The sequence below is a fragment of the Marmota flaviventris genome, chromosome 6 (assembly GCF_047511675.1).
Source record: "Marmota flaviventris isolate mMarFla1 chromosome 6, mMarFla1.hap1, whole genome shotgun sequence".
Classification (NCBI taxonomy): Eukaryota; Metazoa; Chordata; class Mammalia; order Rodentia; family Sciuridae; genus Marmota; species Marmota flaviventris.
The window spans coordinates 7,695,332-7,701,416 of record NC_092503.1 but is presented as its reverse complement, the minus strand read 5'-3'; positions in this window follow the sequence as shown (position 1 = coordinate 7,701,416).

Sequence of the window (6,085 nt, the reverse complement as noted above, 5' to 3'; positions counted from 1 at the left end):
GATTGCTAAAGTTGGTTCCATTTTCCCCCTCAACGTAATTATACATTAACTATCAAGGACTAAGGCATCATATGTCTTTAGAATTCTGTAACATATTTATATACGGTTGATATAAAACGTCATTTCTGCTAAAAGCAAAATAGTTTTTAGACATAACTTGTAACCAGTGAACCTCAGAAGTGGAGTTAAAACAATAATTGTAACAGAAGTTCAACTTAATTTGGAAATGATGACTATATTTTGCTTATCTAGCTGACATATCTGTGGTCTTAAGTGGTGTATTAAAAATAATTACTGGGGGGGCTGTAGTTGTGGCTCATGGTAGAGCGCTCGTCTGGCACATGCGAGGCCCTGGGTTCATTTCTCAGCATTACATAAAAATAAATAAAATAAAGGTATGTGTCCAACTACAACTAAAAATAATTATTTAAAAAAATAATAATGTATTGGGCTGTGGATGTGGCTCAGTGGTACAGTACTTGCATAGCATACATAAGGTCCTGGGCTCAATCCCCAGAACTGTAAAAAATGAAAAACCTTTTTTCCTTCATTATTGGGTATTGAATTTGGGGTTTTGTGCTTGCTAGGCAAGATGTCTACTGTGCTGAATCCCTAGCCCCATCCCTGCTTTTTGTTACAGATTGCCCAGGCTGGCTTCAAACTTGGATCCTTCCGCCTCAGCCTCCCTAGTTGCTGGGATTGTAGGCATGTACCACTGCCTGGCCTGCACTTAAAAAAATAAATAAATAAATAAATATATGTATGTATGTTATAGTTGGACACAATACCTTTATTTTTTAATTTATTTTTATGTGGTGCTGAGGATTGAACCTGGTGCCTCACACCTGAAAGGCAAGTGCTCTACCACTGAGCTACAACCCCAGCTTTTGCGCTGTCTTTTGATGAACCTTTTGTTCAGTCTTCTAAAGTGAATGGAAAATAATATACAATTTGAATTTTTATGATTATTCATTTTGATACATGCTAAATTAATATTCCCTGAGCAGGGTGTGGTGGTACATGCCCATTATCCCAGCAACTGAGGAGGCTAAGACAGGATGATCACAAGCTCAAGGCAACTTAGTGAGAACCTGTCTCAAGATTAAACAAAAAAATTTTATTTTTAAAGGGCTAGAAATGCAACATAGTAAAGTACCTCTGCATTCGATCCCCAGTACTAGGGGCAGGGGGGGATATCTATGGAATGGAACTCACCTGTCATGTTATCATTGGTGTGCAATAGGAAATTAGTTTTTCAAGGAGTAGTGCAATTTTATGACTAAACTTGTGTAGACTTCTTAATGTGACATTACCAGTTTTCATGTTTCTGTTGAATCTGCCTTGATGAATAACATAAAGGACTTAGGGTTGTACATAGTCAATACTCCTTATTTTTGGAACTGGATGATAGGTTTGCTGGTATGACTGCTGGTAAGAAAACAGAGGTGATATCACAATATTCAGGTTGAAAAAGCGGCTTCTCGAATTAGTGGGCTTGAATCTTGTCATTACCACTTACTTATTACATGAGTGGGGAAAAACTATGTAAACTCTCTGTTTCACTTTTTTCCCCCATATAATACCATTAAGTTAATACATGCCTAAATGCTTTTTGACAATGTTGTCTTAGCTTGGGGTGCTTTAACAAAAATACTATAGACTGGGTGGCTTCAACAAACATTTTTATTTTTCACAGTTCTGGAGGCTAGGAAATCTGAGATCAGTTTGGTTTGACATGCTGGTTGATTTGGTTCCCAGTGAGGGCCCTCTTCCCGGCTCGCAGAGGGCCACCTTCTTGCTAGATCCTCTAGGGCAGAAAGAGATGCCCTATTTCTCATATCCTATCCATAGAGCTCCATTCTTCTTAATTACTCACCTAATGCTTTCACATTGGGATGCAACACATGAATGGGTGGGGGGGCACCAACATTTGATCCACAGCAAGTGCCAAGTACATAGTGACTGCTCAGTAAATATCAGCCACTACTGTATCAAATTGACGTTCCAGTCCTTTAAGTCCATCTCCCTTTGTTAAACTACTCCAAATAGAAATTTTTATTTGCAGGGTTGGGGTTGTAGCTCAGTGGTAGAGCGCTCACCTAGCATATGTGGGTCCCTGGGTTCGATCTTCAGTATCACATAAATAAAAAAAAGGTATTGTGTCCAATAAAAATTAAAAAGTATTTTAAAAAATTTATTTGAGCAGTTGATTTTAAAAAGAAGAGATAATAATAGCTTTACTTAAAGAATCCTTTGATTTTTCAACAGGTTAGTGTTAGAGCTGCCCCTTTAGAGTGTTGCCATTAGAGCTCCCTCAGTAATATCCCCCTCAAAGCTGGTAGTTAAACTATGACTCCAAGAATTGAGACACTGTTAGTCTTCCTTCATTTTTCAGTAAAAAGAATTGTACCTGAACCAGAGATGCCAACTCAAGCAGTCTTAATGACAGCTGGCCAAATACTTAAAAAGTTGGGCACAATCACGTGAAATGGCAATGGAATAACCAAAAAAACTACAGTTATGCAGATTTTAAGTATATAGCTAAAGACACAGATTAATTTAATGGATTTAGTTAAGTACTGACTCTTAGAAGTAATTTGGTGGTTAGGAGCAAAGCTCAATGGTAGAGTGCTGGCCTGGCAGGCTCTAGGCTGGTGTTATCCACAGCACTGGCAAAAATGTCAAATTTGGCCTACCAATTTCTGGGCAAGAGGAATAAAAACATTTCACAGGCCAGGTGTAGTGGTGCACACCTGTATGTAACCCCAGCAACTCAGGCTGAGTGCAAGTTCAAAGCCAGCCTTGGCCTTAGCAAGGCCTCAGCAATTTAGTGAGACTGTCTCAAAAAGGGCTGGGAATATAGCTTAGTGGTAAAGTGCCCCCGAGTTCATTTCCCAGTAAAAGAAAAAAAAAAAAAAAAAACAAGTCTTGCCTTGAAGGATGGACCAATTGACATATTCACATAAAGTAGTGAATGCCTCTATGCTACTACAGGGAAGATTTCAAGAACATCTGTTTTGTTAGTACTTGTTACTTAGAGCTCCATTGATGAGCTTGGCTTCTCAGCTGTTATGTGGCTGACCACTTCCGAGATACTTTTACAGAATTATGGAAAGTTATCCTGACAGTTTTGTCTCTCAGATGTTCCCCATTTCTCACACGAATAGCTCTTTATTCTCTGTACTCCATCATTATTCACTACTCTTCTATGATGATGCTGTCTTGGGTATTCATCTGTTTCCATGGCTATAATGAATAGTTTTTTAGCCCCGAAGAAAGTAATTATCTCTGATCTGGACCTATTATGGGGCAGTTGTGATGAGGCAGTGTGGAGCTACCCTTAGTGGTACAGAGCACACTGCCAACCTCCATCCTACGCAAATCCACTGGGGATTCACCACTCCTCACATGAATACCAATTTGCTAATTGGTAAGTTGGTGAATTCTGCTTTGTATCTAAAACCTGACTTGGACCCTTGCAACTGTTTATGAAGCAATCAAGAATGGTTTCAAAGCCTCTACAGGACAAACCAGCTCTGTAATACCAGTAAAATGGTGGCTACTTATAAGCACTTGGAAATTATGATGGTTACCCACCCACTTCCTCTGCTAAGCAGCCCAGGTAACATGATTCTAGATCTAACTTAAGACTTTTTTTCTCTTCTTTCCTCCTCAATATTCTTAGCCCCCATCTGGCCCATACATACTTTTTAGTCAATATTGAGGATTTCCTGGAAGACAGCTGCTGCATGCCACTCAACAAAAAGTTACCTTCTCAAGATTTCCTCCTAAGCCGGTTCTAGATAGAGCCTCCAGGCAGGAGACAAGTGAATATATTCTTGTCTCCAGAAGAATATATTCATATTTAATGCTCCTGATGTGCTAGGAGCTATATAACAAGGTCATGATGCAGATATTATAGTCTAGTAGAGGAGACAAATGAAATTAGGAATTATATGGTAAATGAAAGGTAAGGTGAGGTATAAGACACTAGGGGGTGGAAGTGGGAGGTCACCAAATACAGGAAATTGGAAGCTTTCCTGAAGTAAGTGAAGTTCAAAGGGTGTAGATTTCTGGTTTCGTAACAGAAGATAGTTGTTAGACTGCTCAGTGAGATTTTAAATAGAGAAGAAACAAAGGTGGGAAGAGTTAGATATGATTTTGGCTTAATTGTGTTAAATTTGATGTGCTTATGGGAAACTTAAGTAGAGAAGACCAGTCGGCTCAAGAGACAAGGAGGTTGGATAGGACTTCACAGCTGTCAACATCAGGTGGTAACTGAAGCCTTGCAGTTGCCTGTTAGTAAGGGAACGAATGCAAAGTAGGAACCTTGGGAATTATGTTAAGGGGCAGCAGAGCAAAACCACAAAGGAGAGTGAAGACTGGCCAGAGTTAAGAGGAAAATATGCTAGAATAAATCTGAAACCAGGGGAAAGTTCTTTGAATTCCTTGGACTCTCATATGCTTGGGGATAGGGAACAGCTTCTGGATTATCAGAAAGCAGAGAATTGCAGTGCACTGCTGATCCCATCACTACCCCAGACCCTAAGGATTTCTTTCAAAGGAAATACCACTATTCAATTTTTTCCCTCTCAGGGACTGTCACGAGCAGCTTCTCAGCCTTGTCTGGTTACCAGGAGTTCCCTTCCGGATATCTGCACTGGACCCCGGACCGCGACGTACGCGAACACCAAGCACGAACTCGATTGCCTTTTGAAATGCTGGTTTATTCGCACACCACACAAAGCAATACACGAGGTGGCTGGCACACAACTGCACGATCTTACTCTCAGGCGACGAGAGTTAGTTGTGAGCAATTACATGGAGTTTCCCCCGCGCTTATATACTTTACAAGTTGTTCATACCTAACTTATCTAACATAAGCATACTGCCTGACTACTTTGTTATCCTATGACCACAACTTAGAAGGTTACATCATCCACACTCAAAAAGGTTACATCATCTACTTATCTAACATAGACACACTCTCTGGTCATCTTGTGCCCAGCACTAAAAAGTCACTGAGTTACTGCAAAGTCCAAACAAGTCCAGACAAGTTTCTCTGCTGATCCATGCTGACCCTTCATTCCTGATGTTTTACTCCTGTCAGGGACCTACACTGCAATTATCTGCTCTGCGTTATTTGACCCATTACATCTCTGCAAATCTTAAAGTAGGTTCCCAATACCTAATGATTTTTTTTCAGTCTACTTTGAAGTTCAGGAAGATTCGTTCTCCAGACTTGTCAACAGCTTTTCCCTCCACAATCTTGTGACACGTTCTCTTGTTCCATTATATAGTGTTCTCAACCAACTGCAGAGCTTGCCTAGAACCCCTTTCCTTCCTAGTGTTACCGCTGTTGACCGGTGACGAGTCCTTGCTTCCCCAATGTTGAAGAATAACACCAAAGAAGCACGCCGAGGCAAGGTCAGAGTAGAAATTATAAGTTTATTAAAGGACAGCAGAAAAGACTTCTCCCGGAGGAAGAAGGGGACCCAAGAGGTGGAATCCGTGGAAGGGATGTTGTCTCCCCTTTTTATAGTTCTTTCAGTGATGGAATGTAGGTGGGAAGGCCCGAGGGGTGGGACACAGGTGGGCCAAAGAAGTAATCTGGTCAGGAAGGACTTCTGAGTCAGCACCTTTTTGCTGGGGGTTGTTCATTAACATTTCTTTGAGGTGGACTTTGGCCTAGGGCCTTTTCCATGAGTTGTCCTGTGTTTTCCCTGAGTCATTCTCCGCATGGTCTCCATTTTAGATTTCACTGGATATTAGACCCGATTTATCTAACTACACTGACTACCTAACTTTAAATCTGGCTTCACTAGCATAGTAGATTCTGCCTTGCTGAGAACATGGGAGTTCTCTGCAGGCAAGCCAGCAAGCAAACAGGATGGGTATTCTTTCAGAACAGTGGAAGCCCCACAGCTGGCCTGCAGAGGTATTTCCAGGAGGAAAGAGCTGACGCTGGCACTAGGGCACTGAGGTTCTGGGGCTGGGGTTGTGGGGTTGTGCTCAATGGTAGAGCACTTGCCTAGCATGCATGAAGCACTGGGTTCGATCCTCAGCACCTCATACAAATAAAGGT